This window comes from Sinohyriopsis cumingii, chromosome 15, assembly GCF_028554795.1.
Source record: "Sinohyriopsis cumingii isolate HCF-2022 chromosome 15, ASM2855479v2, whole genome shotgun sequence".
NCBI lineage: Eukaryota > Metazoa > Mollusca > Bivalvia > Unionida > Unionidae > Sinohyriopsis > Sinohyriopsis cumingii.
The window spans coordinates 15,025,989-15,037,300 of NC_142975.1; the positions used below are offsets into that span (position 1 = coordinate 15,025,989).

At 36.8% G+C, this 11,312-nt stretch overlaps 1 protein-coding gene across 2 annotated transcripts in view; it reads right to left on the minus strand.

Annotated features, from left to right (window-relative positions):
* LOC149781297 (putative N-acetylated-alpha-linked acidic dipeptidase) overlaps nt 1–9,595 on the minus strand; it is a 324,099-nt gene extending 314,504 nt beyond the window's left edge. The window contains exon 1 of one of the 2 annotated variants that reach the window (XM_089935382.1): nt 9,474–9,595. The gene's annotated coding sequence lies outside the window, so the exon portion shown is untranslated. Of the gene's footprint in view, nt 1–2,140; nt 2,226–9,473 lie in introns of those variants that run through there. The other variant, XM_089935384.1, reaches the window with a different exon arrangement.
* Between the last annotated feature and the right edge of the window lie 1,717 nt (nt 9,596–11,312).

Below are 11,312 nucleotides of genomic sequence, written 5' to 3' on the forward strand. Positions count from 1 at the left end.
AAGGAAGAGAACTTGATTTTGCTGGTCGACTTCAATGCTAGGGTGGGTGCCGACCATGACTCTTGGCCCTCCTGTCTTGGCAAGTTTGGTGTTGGGAAGATGAATGAGAATGGGCAGCGCATTCTAGAGATGTGCTCGTACCACGGCCTCATCATCACCAATGCATTCTTTCAGACAAAGCCACAGCACAAAGTGTCTTGGAGGCATCCCCAGTCTAAACACTGACACAGCTGGACTTGATCATTACAAGATAGTAAGCCATGAAGGGTGTGCTTCTTACCCATACCTTCCACAGTGCTGACTGCAACACTGACCACTCGCTGGGGTGCTGCAAAAGACGGACTCTTCACAATCCTGGCAAAAATTGGTTGCCCTCCAAAGCTGCTAAGCATGATCCAGTCCTTCCACAATGACATGAAAGGCATAGTGCAGTACGATGGCTCAACATCCAACCCCATTGACATCCGCAGTGGAGTTAAACAGGGCTGCATCCTTGCCCCCACACTCTTCGGCATTTTCTTTGCATTCCTGCTCGAGCATGCCTTTGGGATGTCCACAGAAGGGATTTATCTGCACACACGATCAGACGGAAGACTGTTCAACCTGGCACGACTGAAGGCAAAGAGCAAAGTGCGTGAAGTAACCATCAGGGACATGCTCTTCACAGATGATGCTGCTCTAGCCACCAACACAGAAGCTGAGCTTCAGCATCTGAGGGCCCGCTTTGCTAAAGCATGCGAAAAGTTTGGGTTAACCAAAAGCCTAAGAAAACAAACGTGATGGTTCAGGATGTGGACCACCCAAGCATCATCATCAACAACTACGAACTTGAGGTGGTGGGTCAGTTCATGTACCTCAGCTCTACCATCACCAACAACCCCTCGCTCAATGCTGAGCTCAACAAGCGGATCGGAAAGGCATCAACAACTCTCTCCAGGTTGTCGCAGAGAGTGTGGAACAACAGCATGCTGACCCTGAACACTAAGATCACCATGTACCGTGCCTGCGTGCTAAGCACTCTCATGTACGCCAGTGAAACCTGGACTCTGCATGCCTCACAAGAGAAAAGACTGAGCGCCTTTCACATGCGTTGCCTCCAACGCACTTGGGATCACCTGGAGCAATCGAGTAACAAACAACAAGGTTCTAGAGTGTGCTAAGATTCCTAGCATGATCACACTCCTCCGCCAACGTTGCATCAGATGGCTGGGCTATGTATGTCAGATGGATGACGGACGGATTCCCAAAGACATTCTTTATTTGGAACTCACCTCTGGCAAAAGGTCGATCGGATGGCCACATCTCCACTTCAAGGATGTCTGCAAGCACGACATGAAAGCCCTTGATATTGATGTCAACACCTGGGAAGAGCTCGCTCTAGACAGATCAAGCTGGTGACATGCTCTGATCACTGGTCTGAAAGCTGGAGAGGACAAACTACGCTTGCTAGCTGACAACAGATGATCACAGAGGAAGAATAAGCAGCTCCAACCAACACCAGATGCAACCTTCAAGTGCAGCAAGTGCAGCAGGGACTGCCACTCCTGAACTGGACTACATAGCCACAGCAGACGCTGCACAACCACTAACTGGGACATCTCTCATGGGCACAGTTCCATCATCTCTCGAGACTAACGGATGCTAACAACAAGTGGTTCCCAACTGCCTAACCCATGAGGGATATGGGGTTATTCCAAGGGTGCCTAAAAGCACAACTATTTGCATCTGGTGGTCAGCTGATTTTTAAGTTAAGAAATGGCTGTCATACTCAAAAAGGTTGGGAATCAATGCTCTAGTGTGCTTAATACAAATACATGTTTTCTATGCATAAACACAACAGATCTGGTTATGAATGACTATATGAAATTACATGGCCACCATGTTATTACACGACTATTAACATCAAGAATATTCATACAAAGGATTATAAAAAAATACAACAAACTCAAATCCAACTCCTAAATTCAGATAAAAATATTACAGAAAACCTGCAATAGCTAAACTATATTAAATTTGATAGCATGGTTATGAGAAATTGTCTGACCAAATGGAAACTATTAATAAATTCAGAAACATATGATGATGTATCAAAAATATATGATGGGAAGAAAAGATGACTGACTATACAATTATTACATACCTCTGTAATAGGGGCCCCGAGTGCCCGAGTGGACTAAAGCGCTCTCTGTCACGGATCACTGCCATCTCACCTCTGTCTGTGTGGGTTCGAGTCTCGGGCTCGGTCAATGTGGATATGTGAGAAAGCTTGCCGATAGCTTCTCGTGGGTCGGTGGTTCTTTCCGGGGTTTTCCCGGGTTCTTTCTCCACCATTAATACTGGCCGCCATGTATAGCCTATCTTGTGCTGAAAAATGGCGTTAAACCCTATAACAACAACAACAACAACCTCTGTAATATGATTACCATGAAGAAAACAGATTCTTGACATAACATCTGTGGAATGTAACTATACACTGAAAAATTATAGCTCTATGAATCTGTACATGGTGGAAACTACTGACAAAAAATGTAAAGTAAATGACAATGACAACACAATGTAAATGACACAAATGAACAATGCAAGGTAAAGGACACAGATAAACAAGAAAAGGTAAAAGAATGACAGTGACAAACAACACAAGGTAAATAGGCTCTCATCACTAGTATAAGTAGTATCAGTACGCTAATTAAAACAAATGGTTTTAGTCATTCAACAGTTGCTGTTGACAGGTGTTATTGTTTTACATAATAATGACCTCTCTTCACACTGACCTCTCAGATAAAGCAGCATCTAATTTTCCTTTGTCTTTATTATTTCTATACATTTTGCCTGTCCAGTACAACCACCTGTCTCAATACAGCATAACTTAATCCATCCTATGGGGAGGTTGCTTAAGAGAAATGACACTACAGATGCAATCAGCAGTTTACATTAACCATCATTAAAGTGGGGTCAATTAGTTGCTATGGTCCAGAAATTAACTACAACACTGTTTCAAGAATAGGTAACCATATGGTGTTTCAAGTATAGGGTAACTAACTATCTGTTGTTTCAAGAATAGGGTAACCATCTGTTGTTTCACGAACAGGGTAACTAAATGTTGTATCAAGAATAGGGTAACTATCTGTTGTTTCAAGAATAGGGTAACCATCTATTGTTTCAAGAATGGGATAACCATCTGTTGCTTCACGAACAGGGTAACCATCTGTTGTATCAAGAATAAAGTAACTATCTGTTGTTTCAAGAATAGGGTAACCAACTGTTGTATCAAGAACAGGGTAACCATCTGTTGTATCAAGAACAGGGTAACCATCTGTTGTTTCAAGAATAGGGTAACGATCTGTTGTTTCAAGTGTAGGGTAACCATCTGTTGTATCAAGAATAGGGTAACCATCTGTTGTATCAAGAACAGGGTAACCATCTGTTGTATCAAGAACAGGGTGACTGTTGTTTCAAGTATAGGGTAACCATCTGTTGTTTCAAGAATAGGGTAACCATCTGTTGTTTCAAGTATATGGTAAGTATCTCTTGTTTCAAGAATAGGGTAACCATCTTTTGTTTCAAGAATAGGGTAACCATCTGTTGTTTCAAGAATAGTGTAACCATCTGTTGTTTTGAAAATAGGGTAACCATCTATTGTTTCAAGAACAAGGTAACCATCTGCTGTTTTGAAAATAGGGTAACCATCTGTTGTTTCAAGTATAGGGTAACCATCTGTTGTTTTGAAAATAGGGTAACCATCTGTTGTTTCAAGAATAGGGTAACCATCTGTTGTTTCATGAACAAGGTAACCATCTGTTGTTTCAAGTATAGGGTAACCATCTGTTGTTTTGAAAATAGGGTAACCATCTATTGTTTCAACAACAAGGTAACCATCTGTTGTTTTGAAAATAGGGTAACCATCTGTTGTTTCAAGAATAGGGTAACCATCTGTTGTTTCAAGTATAGGGTAACCATCTGTTGTTTCAAGTATAGGGCAACCATCTGTTGTTTCAAGAATAGGGTGACCATCTGTTGTTTCAAGAACAAGGTAACCATCTGTTGTTTCAAGTATAGGGTAACCATCTGTTGTTTTGAAAATAGGGTATCCATCTATTGTTTCAATAACAAGGTAACCATCTGTTGTTTCAAGTATAGGGTAACCATCTATTGTTTCAAGAACAAGGTAACCATCTGTTGTTTTAAGTATAGGGTAACCATCTGTTATTTCAAGAATAGGGTAACCATATGTTTTTTCATAAATAGGGTAATCATCAGTTGTTTCAGGAAAAGGGTAACCAGCTATTGTTTCAAGAATAGGGTAACCATCTGTTGTTTTACAAATAGGGTAACCATCTGTTGTTTTGAAAATAGGGTAACCATCTGTTGTTTCAAGAATAAGGTAACCATCTGTTGTTTCATGAATAGGGTAACCATCTGTTCCTTGAAACACCTTCAAAATAATGTTTTTATTAAAACCTGACCTGATAAAAAGTTATGTCTATCTATCATCCATAGCCATAAAGTTTATCTATAAATGACTATTTGAGTAGAGTGTTCAGTATTTGACTTCTCAGATGTGTTATCTCTAGGTAATATATGAGCATAGTGTTCAATATATAACACATTCTCTCAATCAACATTCTACATGTTTGTGATTATGTAGAGCCAAATGAGTACCCATTCAAATAAAAAAATATAAACAACATTTCTTCAAATGAAAGAGTAAACAAGAGTCCCTGGAAGGGGATGATGAGTGATGAAATTATTTCAGACTGATAAGTACTTGATGAACTCAGGCATACCTAATTTGTAGTACAATTCACTGTAGTATTTCAGTCACTATGTCCAAAAAGGTGCATGTAATGCAAACAAATGTAATGACCTTTGACCCAAAACCTGAGGTCATGGATAGAAGATCACTAAACCAGTTTTGGATATTATCAAGATATTGTCACATACCAAATTATTTACAATCCAACAATACTATTACAAACCACCATAGCAGAAAAAAAACTACATTACCTATGACCCTGACCCCAATATCATAACATCATAACACTCTTTTTTTTACACTGATTTGACATTCTTTAGACATACCAGTGAACAAACCAGGCTAGATGATAATCCATTTAAACCTTTTGCAAAATGGCATTTGCAAGCAATTACAGTTCAAAACTAGATTATGACCCTTGACATTGAAACTGATGCTGCAGACAGCACCTCAAGTTTGGTTAAAATCCATCTGTATCTGTACAAGTAGTTGTACTCATATCTTTGATAAAGTAACAAAAATCATAGGAAGTGACCTTTGACTTTGCCTCAAGGTCACAGAAGGGTGGTTTGAATTTGTTCGGATATTGCTGACCCTGTCTGTATATGTAATGATGTTCTTAAAGGATTAACTGATGATATTAAATCTGTCTATTAAGACAACAACTAGGAACCAGGATGGAAATTAAATCTATGTATTGAGACATCAACCAGGAACCTGTCGGTATAATGGTGTTCTTAATTAAATACAGATTAAAGGATTAACTAATGATATTGGATCTTAAAACCAAAGATCACACAAAGGTGATTGTCAAATTTATTATGACTGATGGAGATGCACTCACATTACAGATGAGGTAAAGATTCTCTCATACCTGATCATATTTTGGTACAAAAATTTAGCACCCTTTGACCTTAAATGTAAAGTGATATTGACAGTATATATAAACAAGCAAAATCTGATTCCTGTTTCTTCAAATTACAGTGTTCAAAATCCATTGTAGTTTTTTGAAAAGAAAAAAAAATTGATAACTGGAACCCAAATTATACAGAGCTGTTTACCGAACTGATATGTGATGCACTGATATATCAGCCTGTAACTGAGATTTAAATTAAATCTATATATTGAGACATCAACCAGGAACCAGGATTGAAATTAAATCTATCTATTGAGACATCAACAAGGAACCAGGATTGAAATTAAATCAGTCTATTGAGACATCAACCAGGAACCAGGATTGAAATTAAATCTATCTATTGAGACATCAACAAGGAACCTGGGTTAAAATTAAATGTCTATTAAGACATCAACTAGAAACTAGGATGGAAATTAAATCTATGTGATAACTTTTACATTAAAAGATTCAAAAGTGATCTGAAATGTAAAAATGATCAAAAAAGAAAAGGGACAAAAGTTTTCAATGCATGATGGAATAATGGGGTAGAATAGTGGAGTTATTTCCCTTTCATGAATTCACTATTCAGAAGATTGTTGTTGTTGTTGTTGTAATGGTTAATGCCATTTTTCAGCACAAGATAGGCTATACATGGCGGCCAGTATTAATGGTGGAGGAAGAACCTAGGAAATCCATGGAATGAACCACTGACCCTTGAGAAGCTACTGGCAAGCTTTCTCACATACCCACATTGGCCAAATCCGAGACTCGAACCCAAGCAGACAGCGGTGAGATGGTAGTGATCCGAAATGGAAAGTGCTTCAGACCACTCAAGACCCCCTACATTCAGAAGAAGAAAACAAAAAACAAATTTCAACATATTTGCTGAATCAAATGAAACATATATGAATCTCAGTAATGTAGAAATGAAAATAATGTTGCACACATTAATAAATTACGTACATGATATAGATAACAGTTACAATCTCGTACAATATCTGATTATTGCTATTCCACACGAGGTCCACAAAACAAATTTACCTTTCTGCCAAAAAAGTATACTTGCAAACTTTCTTTAGAGTTTCCTCAAGATGCACATCATTTGTTTTCCTAAATTCTCTAATACATTAGGCAAATTTGACCACTACAAACATTAATCAGGGGTGCAGAAATCCATCATCTGAGTTGGAAATTTGTTCTTACGGCCAAGCGACTTTTGCAAGGTTAATTGTTTGCAAACATTGTGGCTCTAACTTGAAAGAGCAGTAGATCCTGTTTTGTTCAAGCGATGTTTACGCAAGCGCCAATCATACTTATCAGCAAGTTCCATGCAGATGTATTGTATATTTATATAATATATGATGAAATTTATCAATTAGGACAAGAATCAGACACAGCTTGTGTGAATTTAACCAAAGGAAACATATAGTACTGTATTAGGCAATATCTTTTAATGGTAACAACAGAATGAATTTCACTGGCTGTGGGATTGGGCTTTCCTGCCATATCTGTTGTTTTAAACCAATCACTGGACTCTAAAACTAGCATGCTCTAGTATGATGAATTTGTCCAAGGAATGCATGTGGATTTATCATTTTCAAGTTAGGGCCAAATGGTTTAAAGTCAACACAGCTAAACTTGACTATGACAGAGAATATGATAATAATTTGGGAGTTCAAAGATTCTTGGCTGCTAGAGTTTCCTTGGCCTGAGGCCAAAAAAGAACAAAGAACAGCATGTTTTAAAATATCTAAGAGATACCCCTTAACTGCAGGAAAAACCGGTGAATTGTTTGCAGGACAGGTCATCATCATGAAAGACACCATTAACACACCATAAAGGTGCAAATGATAAAATATTTAAAGCTGAATTCATATCCATCTTTTCAGATGCTAGTACTGATTCAACAGTTACAGTTCATGCATGCATTCTTGTTAGATTTGTAGACCCTGACCATGAAAGTCCAAAAATAAGAAAAGTTGAAATATCCAGTATATTTTATATGTCACAGATGGCATGGCTTAATAAAAGTAAACATATTAGCAATCCTGTATTCCAATGCTATTGTAACTATAAAACTTCAGACAGGTTGGACTTAATTTGAACAAGTAAACTTTTAATTTACTTGTCCATGGACAACTTGATTTTGAAACAATTTCTGCACCCCTGTTAATAAAATCTATCCCAAAATGTTCCATGAGCATGTACATCTTTTTAAAAAACCGAAAGAAAAGAAAATTGATTTGCATGCACATATGGACTGAACCCATCAACCAGCTTTTATTAAAAACTCAAATCTGTACTTCTGACATCTGTGTAAGTAAGCGTATATTTTCCAATTCATGAAAGTGATATCACAGGTCATTTTTAAATGGATTTATATTTAATTCAATAACCATATATCTGACCAATAACCAATCAAATCAATTTTAATGTAATATGTACCATTTTCTATTAAATCAAGTACAGTAATACCTGTCCTGAGAGACCAGTGCTATGAAAAACCACCTGTTTTGAGAGACCAGGATCTCCATGTACAGTTTCATTGATTACAGTGTCATGACCTGTTATGAGAGACCGCCTGTCTTGAGGGACCATTAATTTTTTGCAGAAGGGGTGATCTTTCAAGACAGGTTCTAATGTATCACCTAATGGCTACTTTGAATAACATAAAAAATTTTCATAAAATGTTGTGTCTCATCTGTTTCATAATCAAAAAATTCAAAGTCTTGCAAACTTTATAGATGAAGATAAGTAGGTCACTTTGATCTACTTTTTTCTTTGATAAGTAATACCCTCCATGGGTAAAAATCAAGTTTCATGAATACATAGCAGTAAATGCAAAGCCTAACACTGATGCCTAAGACAATGGCAATGGTATTGGAAAATCTGGGATCATAAATTATTTTCTCAATACCGGTGACAATCGATTCGTTCCATAGATGCATTTCCGAGGTTATGGAGAAAATCAAAATTTGTGTAAAACAAAAGTAATGCCTGAGAAAACGACCTAAATGCAGAACTTACTGCACATTATACATGACAGTGACCTAATTTAGTCAAGGGAATGTTTTACTCATCAACTGCATGAATCTCAGGCAAATACCTTGAAAAAATGACCTAAATGCAAAACAATGAAACATTAAAATTTGGTCAGTGATATATGATATACTAACAAAAACACAGGCAAGTACAAGTTGCATGACTTACAGTAGCCTAGAAACTGACTTGAATGAATAACTTAACAGAGGCGATACTGATGTATGTACAGTCGGAACCCATCAACGTTATCGACGAACACAAAAGGTTTAACAACTGTGCAGCGTAAAACGTCAATCCTTATAGTTATGTTATTTGGGTCGACCCGAACATAATATCAGGGTATACGTCTAAACCAATAAGTGGATCTCCGTCTCTATTTTTCTTCTGATATTTACGCTACCAAAATGTGAAAATAAAATAAAGCGGAGTCGTAACTGTTGGTCTTGGTATACGTCTTACCTTGTAGAACTAGTTTTAAAAATGCCAGTGGTTCCTACGTTCTACAGTCGTTCCGACCCTCTATCTTCATTTTAATATCTGACGTTGATAAGCCCGGTCTTTTACACGTTCGGTTCGACAACAAAGCACTATTTAGTCCTACAGCACATTTTGTTTTTGTTTTAACATAAATATCAGCGTCTTACGTGTAGGACTAAGCATTATTATTCAGATTGTCAAAATGAATGCTGGTCGTTGCTGCTTCTAGCTGAAATATATCTACTCATTTGAATAAACAGACATAAAACAGTGTTTCGCCTACATAATATTGATATAGATGTTTACCTGAATGAACAATACAACAATATGTCGCTTTTTTAGCACAGGAGTTTGTGGAATCTTTGGTTGATTCTTTGTGTATCTAAGCAAACCAGATACATGTATATTAGATGTGTACCAATTTTGACAACTGGGACCTCTTCACTGAGAAATTACAAAAGTGATTTTAGACTGGTATAATACATTTATTTCATGAATTTTGGTTAGAATTTAAAATTGATTTGGGGGCGCTCACCAGTTATTATGTACTGTTGAGAGTGTGACGTATGTTGCTGTTATTGTTGTTGTTGTTGTAGAGTTTAGTGCCATTTTTTAGCACATATATGGCGGCCAGTATAAATGGTGGAGGAAGAACTGGGGAAAACTCCGGAAGAACCACCGATCCTCGAGAAGCTACTGGCAAGCTTTCTCACATACCCACATCGGCCGAAGCAGAGTGTGGCGTATGTAAGGTGAAGTTGTTTGCATTTGAAACATGCACACTGGAGAAATATTGGCATATATGTATGCTACTTTGATGTAATATGGTTGACTTTATTTTGGAAATTGTGTCTTTGCACACTGCTATCTAAAATTACTGCTTTCTAGTGCAAAACAAATCAGTCTGAATTAGTCTAAAGTACACTTTGCAACTATTAAAATAGGGAAAATGAATTTTGCACAACTAGACAATACCAGCTTCTGAAGGTGCAATTAATGAATTACCTAATATATAAGATGTATGAAAAAAAAATTAAAAAAGTTATAAACTCTTTTTGTTTTGCATTTTACCTCTGAAGTCCATGAAGTGAAAATGACCAAACGGAGCTAGCAGTTTTTTAAAGATGCTCATCTGGATTAAGGCCAAGCTGTATTCTCTATAACTTACATTAAGCCAATCAAGAATACACCAAAATAAAGAGAATTAAAGTTGTCTTTTTTTTAAAAACAATACCTAAGATAAGCAAGGTCTTTGTTTAGATAGCCAGTATAAACAATGAGGACCCCCGGGGAAATTATTTTTCTTTAAAATTCTAACTTCTGTGCAGAACACAAAACTGTAGAGCGCCACCTTTACCGTCCGTTATGCCATATTGACCACCATACAAATTTTATCCGAAAATAAATAAAATTATAATGAACTAAAACATCATCCTGGATATATATATATATATATATATATATATATATATATATATATATATATATATATATATATTGACAACAACACAGTAGCTGACAACTACATATGAAACTTAGCAAAGTCTATAGTTCGTAGAGTTCTATATAAACGGACATTAAGTGTCATTAACTAAAATCGTAATTATCCAAGACTGCCCACACTACAGCTACACCCCACTGTCTAATGCTTATTGTGACCTGAATAACACCAGTATTAAACCAAGTGCAAAACTTCCATAATCGAAATATTTGGGTATACGCAGGGAAATATTTCCACCAGCGGCCATCGCAAATGCTCAGTGTTTGGAATAATTTGTTCTCAATAGGACAAAAATAATTAGTTCTTTCAATGAACTTTGCAGCCGGCACAAACAAACGACTTTTTTAATATTACACTAAAATGTGTTGAAAATATGATTCAGATTCACTATTCCTATATTAGAATATCAACGAGTTGACTGTCGTAAATATTCCACTCTTATTTTCGGAAAAATATTCCTAACCGACCATATTTGCAACACCTGCAAATATTCTTCATTGACAATATTGTAAATATTGTTTCAGACACCTATTCCATTAGTAGTTTTTAACGGAGGAAAAACGACATACTTTTTTCATAGCATATGAAAGATATCTTTGACCGGTGCGTATCTGACAGCATTGTTTCAATAGGCACAACAATCA